Raw genomic sequence first — 13421 nt, forward strand, 5'->3', positions numbered from 1 at the left:
AAGGAATGCAGCCACACGTCTAATTCGGAGCTGCATGATAATCACTTCTATGTTTTCTTTATTTAGTTGTCTTGTGTCTTGTGTCCAACTTGAGGACAAGTTATTTTCTTTAGAGGTGGTGTATGATGCAGTAGGATTTAGGAGCGTTTGTGTCTTTTTACAGTCCTTAGTATTGTTAGGGTTTTGAGTCTATAAATAGGTAAGTTGTCTTTCATTTTGGTAGCTTTTGATTATAAAGAATATTGAATATATTGATTGAGATAGTTTCTCTCTCTACCCTTTGGGGTTTGTCCCCTTGAATGGGATTTTGCTCTTTTCTTTGAATCTTTGATTCCCTTTGGTATTTTGGGTTTGCATCATTTAGCATCAATTTCATCATTTGGTGAAATTGATACTTATGGCAGTTCAAATTTGCATCACTATCAAACAAGTTCCATATTCGATATGAAATTCATTATGGATTTTAAGATATAGCTAGTTTTTTAGCCAGTTATGGAATAGAATGAGGGACAATTAAATTGGGCAGAGGGAGTACAAGTCTTGTTGACACTGCCACTTTAGAATTGGTAGCCAAATTGATACATTTAGGCACCAATCCATCTGGCGTGAGAGAGAACAAGAGCTAAATCAACTTGTGCATGTTTGAATGCAATCGTCATATTAAAATCAACAAGAACAAACGAAGCCAAAAAAATGTAATGAAACAACAAAAGCGAAAACAAATGTATACCTTCAATTGCAACTTCACGGAAGTTGGTCTTGGTATTCGAGTAGAGCCTCTTCCAATCATCCAGTATTATCTTACCAGGGGCAGTAGATTAATGGGATTCTTTGGTTTGGGTTTTGGTGCAGCCTCCTCCTCAACAGCTTCTTCTTTGGGCTTTGCTGATTCCTTCGCCTCTTTCTTTGGCTATATTTCAGCTTTGACTTAGCAGTTCCTTTTAGCTCGGAAGGCTTCTTGGTAGATGTAACAGATGGAATTTGTTCTGTCTGCTTGACGTCATCCAATATCTTGCTGAAATTTAGTTGATTAACCATGGTCCAAAAGTATCTTTCAACATGAGGGAACTCAAAGGTAAAGCTCTAAGTCATGAGCCGAGTGAATCCCATATACAAGTTCACGGTCACGATAATGTCAGCCAGGGTCACAGAATGCACAACCAGATAAGTGTTTGAAGCCAGATGTGTGCTCAAAGCACTCTCTTCAATGCAGAAATAGCAGCTTCCTCAACCTTTACACAAAGGCATGGGTAGGTAAGTAGAGGGCATCTGAGTAATACAAACGCTTTAGCAATAGGAAAAGGGTATGAATTGTAACTTTAACAGCCCCCAGGACTAATGTAAATTATTCATTGGCAAAGAGACAAAAAAAATCTAATGAAGGACCAAATAACTGAATCGCACAGGATGTGCCAATGTGGATTCGTCATTGTTTCTTATAAAGTAGGAAGCATCTGGATGACCCAAGAAATAGAAAACACCATTCTCATCAACTCAAAACAGATCAATCCACAACTCTACCTGAAAGGAATGTACCCTGTGTAGCATGGATAAGGAGACGAAGATGGGATTTATAAAAAAGCGGGGACACGGCGTGTTCATGTCCCCGGCGTGTCAGACAGAAGTATGGCGACCTCTAGAGTGTTGATGCCTCCTAGATTATACCTTTGATTGAGTTAAATACTACAAAACTGTTGTCTTATGCTGATCCAAAATTCTGGAAATATAAAAGTTAACTGGAATCCCCTGCTTTCTGAGCCTCCTCTCCCACCGCCAAAATACTAAAATACATTTGCCTTAGATTGAAATGGAGATGAAAATTTTTTGAACGAAAAACCAAGGATACTGTAAACATAGTAGCTATAGATTTAGTTTTCTCCATGACGACTAGATTTTAATGGACATGAGAATTCTAGGATAGGGAGTGGGTTTCATACTTGACATTCTGACACCATTTTTTCCCAAGCATCTACCTAAAAATCAGTAGACATATTATAACCTATCATTCCCTTCCCAGTAACATCACGAAAAAGAAATATTATTCCATTCATATTCTTTAGCTACCTCATTTGATTGCATCTCTGTAAGTCCACATCAAAACAAAGTGCAGAAGGTGTGATCCACTGATTAAAGAAATGAATGATTGAAATCTCACATAATTATTTGGATTAGGCATCGTAAAACACTTTATCGCACAAAGGCAATTTATTGTCATGCAATTTAAAAAAAAAGTACAAAAGCAAATATAGGAAATACTATCAACAAGAACAGAAGACACAAGATAACTAACTGGAGGAAGGTAAACAGCTTGTCCCATTCTTGTTCTAACTTCTAAGCCAGTTCCCAAGATTAGCATCAATCTCCAATGACGCAAAGTCAATGCACTACTCAATAAGGGCCTAGAAAAAGCAGTAAATCGACAAGCATAATACACGGATCCTCATTTTTGGGCAAAGTACCCGTGTCAACACGACATGGGTGCGGGGGCGGAATCTGTACCAGGAGAGGCAGTTGAAAATCGGACTTAGTCATCTCAAAGCTGAGGAAGAAGAAGAAGAAGAAGGATCGAGTACAATTGTACCTGCTTTGGAAGAAGAGATATGTACATCGGAGAAGTAGATCTGGCGCAACAAAGGAGGAAGAGAAGATCTTCGTCGTCATTGACGATCGTCGTGTAGTTGGGAGGCAACTAATGCCAGATGGATGAAGCAGCTTAGGTGCTTTATGAAGCCTCCCACATGGTTGTAGTTTTAAGTGTAGTTGTAGGGATTGTATTCGGAGATCGATTCCAACTGAAAAGTTGGATCCAACACGTGACGATGAAAAAGTACAAACTCGTCTCATAGGCAAGAATGGTTGTTCCTGTTTTTCACCTGAAGCGAAAGATGGAAACCCCTATATCACTTCACTTTCTATTAACTCAAATACTAATCGCGTTTGTCGTAATAGCACTAAATTGTCAGGGTCTAGCGCTCCACATATGACATAGATTTGTTTGATGGGAAGTAATCATCCTACCTACACCAAAAGAAACATTTTGACACCAAAACACAATACGAGGGCTGACACCAAAACACGCCCCCACCACCCAATATATGTCGTCAAGTCCAAACATCAAACAAATCGATAGCTAAAAAATAACAGAATGGTATCTATACAGAGAAACGTACAAAACTCAAGATCAGTAAATAAAATCAAAGTCACTAAAACATTTTCAACAAATTGAAGAACTTAAAGAGGCTATGAATTCCTTAGAAACTAGAACACCAACATTACTAATTAAATTACATGAGATAATAATCAAGTAATTTGAGGACGGAAGTATCAGCCATAAGGCTTAAACAGCTATGGCTGCAAAATCATATATTTATAGAATAGCAAAACAACTCAAAGTGTCAGACTCTTAACAGTCCTCTATAACCTTCACATGACTTTCTAAGTGACAGTTGCAATATTATGGATACATGTAAACATGAAATTGATAGTAAGATCATTGGGTCAAAACAAAGAGAAAGCATATGAAGTGAAGAACAAGACAAAAGAACTTAAGTTGACAATGCTACCATAAGCTGATTTTCCAGAATGGGGAAGAAAAACGAAACCATAGGATTGTGTGGCATAGATGGTTAACAAATTGGTACCACATGTTCCCAACTAAAGGTTTTGCATATGTGTGCAGCTGTACATTTGTCACTTAGCATTACCCAGATTGGATGGATTCCCAGAAGGCAGCTGTCATGTGAGAACCCTTTAGCGTTCTGATTCCTATAATAACATGATGTAAGTAACAACAAAATTGAAAAATAATGAATTTTGAGATTGCACAAACAATACATTAGTAACAACCTTCTGAATTAAATTCATACAAAATGATAACCTCAACTAATGTAAGTCTATTAATGTGCAAGTTCTCACACAAGGGAAGCTCATGCCTGCATGAGCAAGCATCCAAACAAACAAGAGGACTTGTTCGGTTCCAGATTGAGGAGAAATTTTTGATGCTCGGGGCAAATCTTTTCTTGCCAATTTGTTTCTTAATTTACTTACCCATCAAATCAAACATGAAAAAAATGAATCATTCACTTTCCCAGCTACATGAAATGATTTCATCCTCAAAATGGATACATAATACCCCCAAAATGAAATATTTTAAGATGCTTTGTAACTTCAGTGAGCAGTTTGGAGAGAGAGAGAGAGAGAGAGAGAGAGAGAGAGAGAGAGAGAGAGAGAGAGAGAGAGTGTGTGTGTGTTTTTAATAGCTCACAAATATAGCTCGATTCGAATAAATACAGAGAAAATCAATAAACAGCAAACGTAGAGGACACTACAATCAAATAATAACTCCAAAATATGCATCCAGTAATAGAGAGTGGTACGTGCGTCATGTTTGTGCACATTATATATATAATATATGGAGAGAGAGAGAGAGAGACCTCTTTTAAAACAGCGTCTAGTTTCCCAATGCCTTGCAACAGCAGCAATTGTCCTTGCACCTTCAATTGTGTAAACATAGTAGAAGCCATCATTAGGAGAGCCTTCATGTGGGTGTTGTTCGTAATCCTTGGAAACAAAAGGAACATGGAGCACCCATAGCCCTACAACATAAACTGAATAATCAATAATGCAGTACAATGTATCTCATAATTCCACACTGATACAAAAGAAGCAAACCCCAGGGATAATATTGATTAATTGAATACCAAACTGAAACTACATGAATTTATCTAAGAATGGTTTGGTAACAATTAAATAATGCTGCCGACCACAGATGCTACATGGACTTAAATTGACAAAGCTACCATAAGCTGATTTCCCAGAATGAGGAAGAAAAACGAAACCATAGGATTGTGCGGCATAGATGGCTAACAAATTGGTACCACATGTTCCAAACTAAAGGTTTTTTGCGTATGTGTGTAGGTGTACATTTGTCACTTACCATTACCCAGATTTGATGGATTCCCAGAAGGCAGCTGTCACTTAGCGTTCTGATGCCTGTAGTAACATATGTAAGTAACAACAAAATTGAAAAATAATGGTAGTGTTTGGTTGGGAGTTTAGTTTAGTTTAGTTTTGGTAGTGGGTAGAGAGAGAAATAGAGTAATGATTGAAGATAGGGGTAATGATTGGAGAGAGATAGAGAGAGATGTGAAAGTAATAATTGGAGAAATAGGGTAATAATTGGAGAAAGAAGTAGGGTAATGATTGAAAACAAAACTAAAACTAAAACTAAGTTAAGAACCGAACAAAGCGATAAATTTTGATATTGCACAAGCAGTACATTAGTAACAACCTTCTGAATTAAATTCAAACAAAATGATAAGCTCAACTAATGTAAGTCTATTAACGCGCCAGTTCTCTCACAAGGGAAGCTCAAACCTCGCATGAGCAAGCATCCAAACAAACAAAGGGACTTGTTCAATCCAGTTTGAGGAGAAAATTTTGATGCTTAGGAAAATCTTTCCTAGCGATTTGTTTCTTAATTTACTTACCCATCAAATCAAACATGAAAAAAATGAATCATTCACTTTCCCAGCTATATGAAATGACTTCATCCTCAAAATGGATACATAATACCCCCAAAATGGAATATTTTAAGATGCTTTGTAACTTCAGTGAGCAGTTTGGATAGAGAGAGAGAGTTTTTAATAGCTCACAAATATAGCTCAATTCGACTAAATACAGAGAAAATCAAAAAATAACTAACATAGAGGACACTATAATCGAATAATAACGTAGGCACGACGCAACACGTTCTGAGTACAACTAAACTGAACCACCCTTTCCTATACTGCTGACCAATGAACACAACTTCTCCATTAAATCCTTTTTCTCGGGGTAAAAAAGTTCTAACATGATCCATCTACTCAGTTTCAGAAAGTGAACTATGAAAAAATACAACTGTAGTCATATCACATCCATCTACTCAAGATACAAACCAGTCTTAAACCTACCGGAGAAGTAAAAGTACGCCTACACATTCCATTCAATCACATCCCATGAAATCAAACTGCTTACCATTGACAACCTTCCAGCAAGCATGTTTAGGGAACATATTGGTGACTTCCGGTCACCTGAAAGAAAAACTAAGCAAGTATCAACATGCGTCATAAGAATGGACCACGGTAAAAAACAATTCAAATAGAATTTGGTATTCATTTACAGACATGCATGGTGTTCAAGTATCTAGTAAATGAATATTTAGATGCCAATTTTTGAAATCGGTAAAGCGCATGAAACCTAAGCTTCTGTGCATGTCCATATCTCATTCATGTGTACCCATCACATTAAGGAGTACTATCCATTGTTGCTTGGACTGCAACTCTGGGTTTTGTCACAGGCCCTCGGAGTGGCACTAAAAATGATGTACCCTATGTTTTATTGGAGGAACTAAAGGAATAATAAATTTAACTTTAAAAAATACTTAAGATCCAAATAAGACCATTACAAACATTATTATCTAAAACACTTTATTAACCAATTAACTGTTGTCGTTTAGCACCATATTCATCTCCACCAAAGCGAATGAAACAAAAATAGGAAATGATGGCAACAAAACCAATATATTTAAGTATTACCAAAAATAAAGGACAATAGTAAATCCATTGACATTATTGCAGTGAGAATTTAAGTCTAAAACAAAAGAGTTTTTCGTTACCTGGATTTTTATCCTTAGAGATTCGATTTGGCCTTATCCCCGTGTTTTCTTCCAATCTTTTGAGCTAAAAACTCAAAAAAAAAGAAAGTTTAGGATTTATGAGGGCAAGTTATCAGCACTTCATCACAAAACCATGTTCAAATGGTAGAAATGTCTAGACTCTAGAGTGTTCAAAAGACACAATTCCATAACATCAATATCCTAGAAATATATTAAGCCACATCAATCAACGAAGGAAACAAATCTGAGGAAGGGAGCTCTACCTTTTCAACTCAGATGTCCTTGCAGCCTCCTACATTCATCCAATGTTGGGCTTTCAGTCAAACACCTAGTAGGCGCCTTCGTCCAATGGTTTTGCCTATCTTCTTCTTTAACCATTGGTGAAACAAATACACAAGCAAAGGTAAGTCACAGCAGAATTATGAAAAGAAAAAAAAAAAAAACTGTTCTTAGGGGTATCGAAATAGCTTTGCTGTGTTTGGTTCGCTTCTCAAAAAGAATTTTTTAAAACTTTTCCAAGATTTTCCTACTTCTAATATTTCTTTCTATCTCTCTACTTATTATTCCTACTATTTTTCAAAAAGCTTTTCAAAAAACAAACCAAACTTTGCCAGTACATATACATAAATACGCATATAATGAGATTAAATTCTTTATAGAGTTAATTGTGATCGGTCATAATTGAAAACAGATCTTAGTCATTGATTGCGCGATTAAACGTCTGAGATTGGTTGGTACTGTAAACAGGCTATTTACAGTACTTTCGTAAATAAGACAGTCTCTTTATAATTTTGACCCGCAATACATTTTTTTACACATCTAAGGACAAAATAGCCGTTCAAAAAAAAAGAGCAAAATAATAAATTTAAATAAATAAAACAAAAAAAAGTGTAAAAATCATTTTCGTTTCCGATTTCCATTTATACTTTTCACCAAAATTTAAACTCTCAATGCACTGCTTTTTTCAAAAACTCTCAATGCACATTCCACTGTTTTCAGAACACTTTCACGTGTCATTTTCACTTAGATCGAAGCAATAAAGTTTTAAAACAAATTAGGCACGGGCACCTGCAGGTCCTATGCTCCTAAAAAAAGTTCATATCTACCCAAAAAAGCTTAAACTAATAAACGTGAGATCTCAATACTCTATGGTCTCGTTTGATAACAGTAATAGATGGATAGGATTCGTAAGAAGATGAGATTATGATTGGGATTTGTAATGAAAAATGATTGATAATGAGTATGTCTGTTTGAGATGTGATTAGATGATAGGATTATTAATATCATGTTTATTGGAGATGGGATTAGATGATAAGATTTGATTGATAGAAGAAATTGGTAATGAGAAAGAGTTGGTAATGATAAGAGATTGGGATTGGACTATGAATACCAAGTCCCAGGGGATATTCCTAATACCCCCTATTGGCCGGCTTGGACATACCAATGGACTAATAGTCCGGATCTTTTTTTGTTACCTAACAGAATATTAATACTCGCATGGGATTAATACTCCAATCCCAACCCTCAAACCTCTTATCAAACGGGGCCTATAAGTGACACACTAATATTCTTGTTAAGAAACATATTTCGAATGGCAAAAAAAACAAAAACAAAAAAACATATTTTGCACTGGAGTTCGAAACGTGTGTGAGAGAGAATACCAAAACTAATAGTGATAAATAAAAAATGAAACTGCCAAAGCTATTAGCGAAAAATATAGTTTCATTTTTCCACATCGAAACATATACTGTAGTAACGTATACATTAATCTACAAGAAACCCAAATTATTGGAGTACCAAACGATACCTGTTGTACCACAGAGTGCCTAAACTAATAGCGATAAATAAGAAACATGACATCCAAAACTTTTCCAGACAAGTGCCACGAGAGAGAGAGAATGAAACCCGAAAAACACTAAAAAAAAAAGTTTTTTTTGGGATAAAAGTGGTTATTTTTTAAAATATTTGGATAAAAGTAATTTTTTTTTAACTTTTCCAATTCGAATCAATAATCCACAAAAATTTGAATAAGGACAAAACGTGTTGATGGATTGTCAACTTTTTATCTTAATTTTTAGATTAACCTTTCATCTCGTTGAGAAGAATGAAATAAAAAATATAAACCGATGTTAAAAAAATTCACATATGACTACACTAAAGAAAAAAAGATACTACTCCCTCCGCTCATTATTTAGAGTCCGGTATTCCATTTTTGGGTTGTCCCTTGATAAGTATCCATTTTATAAAGTTAGTGGGTAAAAATTAGTGTATTGTTTATTTTGTCCCTAAAAGTATATTCCATTTTGAAAAGTTAATGAGTAAAAATGTCGTGATGATGGGTAAATAGGGAGAGTAGAGAAAAAAATTGATGTGAAAGATATAATGATAATGTCTTTTTAATAAGTTTGAGATATAAAGCAGGACACTTAAAAAGGGATGGAGGGAGTACAAGTTATTCGCATTTTTTCAGCTTTAGTTAAGTGTAGGTGGAGTACTTTTTAGACTCATCTCGTCAAGACGAATAGACAATCCAAAAAGTATAATGTAAATTCAACAAATATTCAGAAAAGACGAAATAAATACCAATATTATTTTTTTTTAGAAAGAACATGGCCTATATTTTTCGATGCAGTTCTATGCATTCGGTTGTACTATCTTAATTGATATCAATGAAGTTTCTCATTTCTAAAACACAAAACTCCGAAACTTCCCCAGAAAAGTGGAGAGAGAGAGAGAGAAATGAAACCAGGAAAAAAGATTTCGAAAACAACAACCACACTGGGCACTTGTGATTGCAGAGAGATACCTGGAGCATTTAGCAGAGGTCAATGATCAGGTGGTCAGGCCGCAAATATGAGCTAAGATTGATGTATTCGTGGAGGGAGTTCAAGAAGGAGGAGTCGATGGACCAAGGGAACTGCACAAACAAATAATTAGAGAAAGAGAGAGAGAAATAGAAAAAGTATTTCACCAGGAGCAAAATAGTTTAGATGTACCACGAAGCTAAACCCTCCCCGGAAGATAGTTTAGATGTGGAAGAGCATATGGGAAGAACAAAACGTCCGCGCCGGTGATGCCATCTTCGTTATCAAGAAACCCCAACCAAAGAGGTAAAAGACACCTCACCTCTTGAGCCACGGGGTGAGAGAAGAGCCGGAGAAAGTTTGGGGGAGAGATAGATGATTGAAACTTTCAAATTTGAAATTGCAAGATAGTGCGAAGCGTGTTTGGGGTAGTAAAACAAAAGTGATATAGAGATCGAGAGGAAAGAGGCGTGCTTTGGAAGAGAGAGAGAGAGAGAGAGATTATGGCCAATCCAATCTTGGCCGTTGGGTCAGTGGTGCTAAATGTCAACCACTAGATACATATAAGAGTTTTGTTGACCTGTGCAGAGTTTTGAAAACACTGAGCTCCCTTATGGCCAACCATATAAAAGGCTGCATTATGAATGGGAACTACCATCTCGTTTCATCACTACTTGGAACAAAACAAGACTAATAAAAGAAAAAAGTTAACCACCTAATTGTACAGGTTTTTCCAGCAAAACAAAACTACATATTTAAGAGATAAAAGTCTCATCTCATCTATTCATACAACATTCAAGCTATTTTGAGCCTAATTGAGAAATTTAACCTATGGAGAACCCCATTGCTAAGCCTAGTGTTATTTATAGTTTTACACCTATTTTTTCATATTTGCTTATTTTCCTTTTAGTTGTTTCTATAATAAAAAAAATGTATTATCATGGAAACCAAAAAGACTGGTGCAGAAATTTCATTGAAAACCAAAAAAAAAATCCTGTGGTGAAAAGGAGTGACGTTTGGAGAGGAAAAAAAAAAGATTTTTTGAACCCTATTTGCTTAGAAAACCCAAACTATCGGAAGGACCAACATTTTGCGAACCCAAGTTCGATAGACTAAAAGGAAAAGATGAGTCACAAAACACAATCAAAGGGGGAAGAAAATGTAACACTACCATTTCAGATCAGCCAAAACAAAGGACAAAGATGGGTTTGAAATCGGTTACCTTAAGACCCTCCTTGTCACTCCGGTTGAGTTCGAAAGAGCATGTTGTGGTTGTGGTTGTGGTTATGGTTATGCTATCACAAATTCCCAGTACCTGTATAAAGAAAATCCAAAATTCCAAATCCAATCAGTTTCTAAATGGATTTTCGAAGTCATCAAGGAACAAATGGCTATGTATGCAGTCTCATATTGGCAACTGAATAGAATGGGTGCTGTTAACGGCTGGGACAGAGGAATGAACCCTAAATCAAATAATCCCACCATGTATGAAGATTTCTTACCCCTACAGCACATGGGCCAAAAAATGTCCTGCCACCAACCTACCTGAACCTGTCGTAAAAGGAAAGGACAACATGATTAGGTACCATTTTTGTTTAATACATTTGTGCTTGCTTTGGTAACTTAGAAGAAAATAGTAGTTTAGCTTTCAGGAGCACGTGAAGTGGTTCTATTCTAAGTACCTCTTCAAGCTAAATAAACAATGGCAAGGGGACTTTAAAAGTAAAAACTGAGAAACACCCATACTGTGGGGGAAAACATGAACATTCAAGGCAAGAGTAACATAAATACTTTGACATCAAAAGATAGAGGGAAAACAAATAACGGATTAGATGTGATCTACCACATAATCATACCAGAAACAAAACAATTAACAAAAAGCTGAAGGAAAAAAAAAACTAAAATTAGATGTGATCTACCAAAATGTACAGATACAGCAGATATGTATAAGCCCTCAAAAAAACATAACCTTTCATTACCTATCCAAAACCCTTGGAGTCGGGATTCCACAACATACTCAAAGATCTTTCCACCTAGGGCTCATCACTGGCGACACGGGAAACTGCTGAAACCCTAATTGACCAGCTGCCTTCGACGGCGAAAACAGCAGGCTGGAGGACAATGGAGGGTACGAGGACTGCGGGTGACGGGAAGCAACCGCATGGCAGCGGCAATGACGGGAACAGGAAGCGATTGACCCACGGAGGCCTGTGGCGGAGGAAGCAGTGGCTGTTGTTGAGAGAGAGATCCCAAAATCAAAATAGAGTTTGCCGGCAGCCGGACCCATGGTAGGGTTGATACGGCTTGGAGACAGAGAGAGGTTTTTGAAATTCCTGAATCAAGCTTGGCTGAATCAAATCAACAATCAATATTCCTGAAATAATTATAATAGTTAATAATCAGAAACCCTAAGTCTGTAAATCAAATACAAACATCAACAATATAATTAGAAGCCTTAAATACTTATATTCCCTGAAACCCTTATTCGAAAGAGAAAGAGAAAGAGAGACGACACGACACGACCACGACGGCGTTCCGAAAGGTCTTCTTCTTCTTCTTCTTCTTGTAGGTTCAATTCAAATTCGGAAAGCTCTTCAAGAAGATGTTCAACAATACACAGAAATTCTTAAGGAAAAAAAAAAAAAAACCTTGGTCTGACCCGAACTCGTTGTCCGTAGTAGAAGCGAATACTCCTAGTTAGGTTCGGCGGTGGTGGTGTGCGGTGCTTGTGAAGAAGGGTGGTGGCGACAAAACCCTAGAAAACATCTTCGGTTACGGGAGACGAATTCAAATCCGAAACAACGGCGGCATTGCGCCGGCTCAATCTTCATGATCAATCCGACGGGCTAGAGTCGTTGGATTCACAGACAGGAACGATGGAGACAAGGGGATTGACGAGGTGTTAGGTGGGGAAGAGGGGCTTGGTTAGGGCTGGGTTGGCGGCGCCGGCGGCGGTTGTGAGGGACTTTGGAGGCGGCGGATTTGGAAGGGAGGGTGCGGAGTGGAGAGGAGTCGGGGGAGGAGTGGCCGGAGGCGGTGGAACTAGGGTTTGGTATTGACTTGTCTGGTTGCTGGAGGTGGTGGTCGTCATCGTCCATGGCGTTGTGATTGTTCGAATGGGGGAGGGTGGGAGAAGAGAACGATGGAGATAAGGTTTGAGTCTGAGATTGTCGAGACTTGAGAGAGAAGAAAAGGCGGGTTCGACCGTTGTGGGTTTTGATGAATCCAGAGGCGGTGATTCTGTTTGTGTTTGAGCAATTTGAAATTTGCACTTCACTACTTGTACTTTCTGTTATAACACGCAAGAAACTCTCTGTACAAAAAGTTAATTTTAAATTTAAATGAAATGATATACAGTGAGAGCCCGTTTTAGAAACGAAATAAGAACTTATTTTTTGTGTAATAAGAAGGTTTGTTTCTGAAAATAAGAAAGCTGCTACTTATTTTGGAAGGATTTATATAGGTACCGACCGGCAGGGGAGGGAAATCGTACCACCGGACAGCCGATTCGAGCCGTCCAAAAATTCTATAAAAAAAAACGAGGGGCCCCTCCGGGGGAATCAACAGCATCCGAAGTGTGTAGGGTGTTTGATCCAAGCACCCCTTTTCCATGTAGGGTGCTTGATCATATATATACGGAAAATGGGTGCTCGGATCAAGCAACCTACACACCTCGGATGCCGTTGATTTCTCTAACGGGCCCCCTCTTTTTTTTTTTTAGAATTTTTGGACGGCTCGGATCGGCCGTCCAGTGGCCGGATACGGCCCGGCATGGCCGTCGGTACGATTTCCCTCCGCCGGCACCCATTATCATAGTAACAGTCTTATTTTTTGTATAAGGTGTCACATCCTCGAAATTAAACATAATTATAAATGATTTACATAATAAAAATACTCACAAATATCCGTACGGTACCCTAAAGATCACTGTGTTCTCATTCCTTTAGTTACACTTTCAAGTC

General features: G+C 37.4%; 1 long non-coding RNA gene across 1 annotated transcript; it reads right to left on the reverse strand.

The window, feature by feature from the left end:
* Nucleotides 1-3188: 3188 nt before the first annotated feature.
* Nucleotides 3189-12729, reverse strand: LOC131329974 (uncharacterized). The gene is made up of 9 exons (XR_009200902.1): nucleotides 12108-12729; nucleotides 11439-11833; nucleotides 10962-11010; nucleotides 10682-10774; nucleotides 9462-9572; nucleotides 6919-7023; nucleotides 6656-6719; nucleotides 6016-6071; nucleotides 3189-3765 (listed from the first exon to the last, which is right to left on the reverse strand). It is a non-coding gene; the product is annotated as an uncharacterized LOC131329974 (long non-coding RNA).
* Nucleotides 12730-13421: the final 692 nt, after the last annotated feature.

Source organism: Rhododendron vialii, chromosome 6a (genome assembly GCF_030253575.1).
Source record: "Rhododendron vialii isolate Sample 1 chromosome 6a, ASM3025357v1".
Taxonomy (NCBI): Eukaryota; Viridiplantae; Streptophyta; class Magnoliopsida; order Ericales; family Ericaceae; genus Rhododendron; species Rhododendron vialii.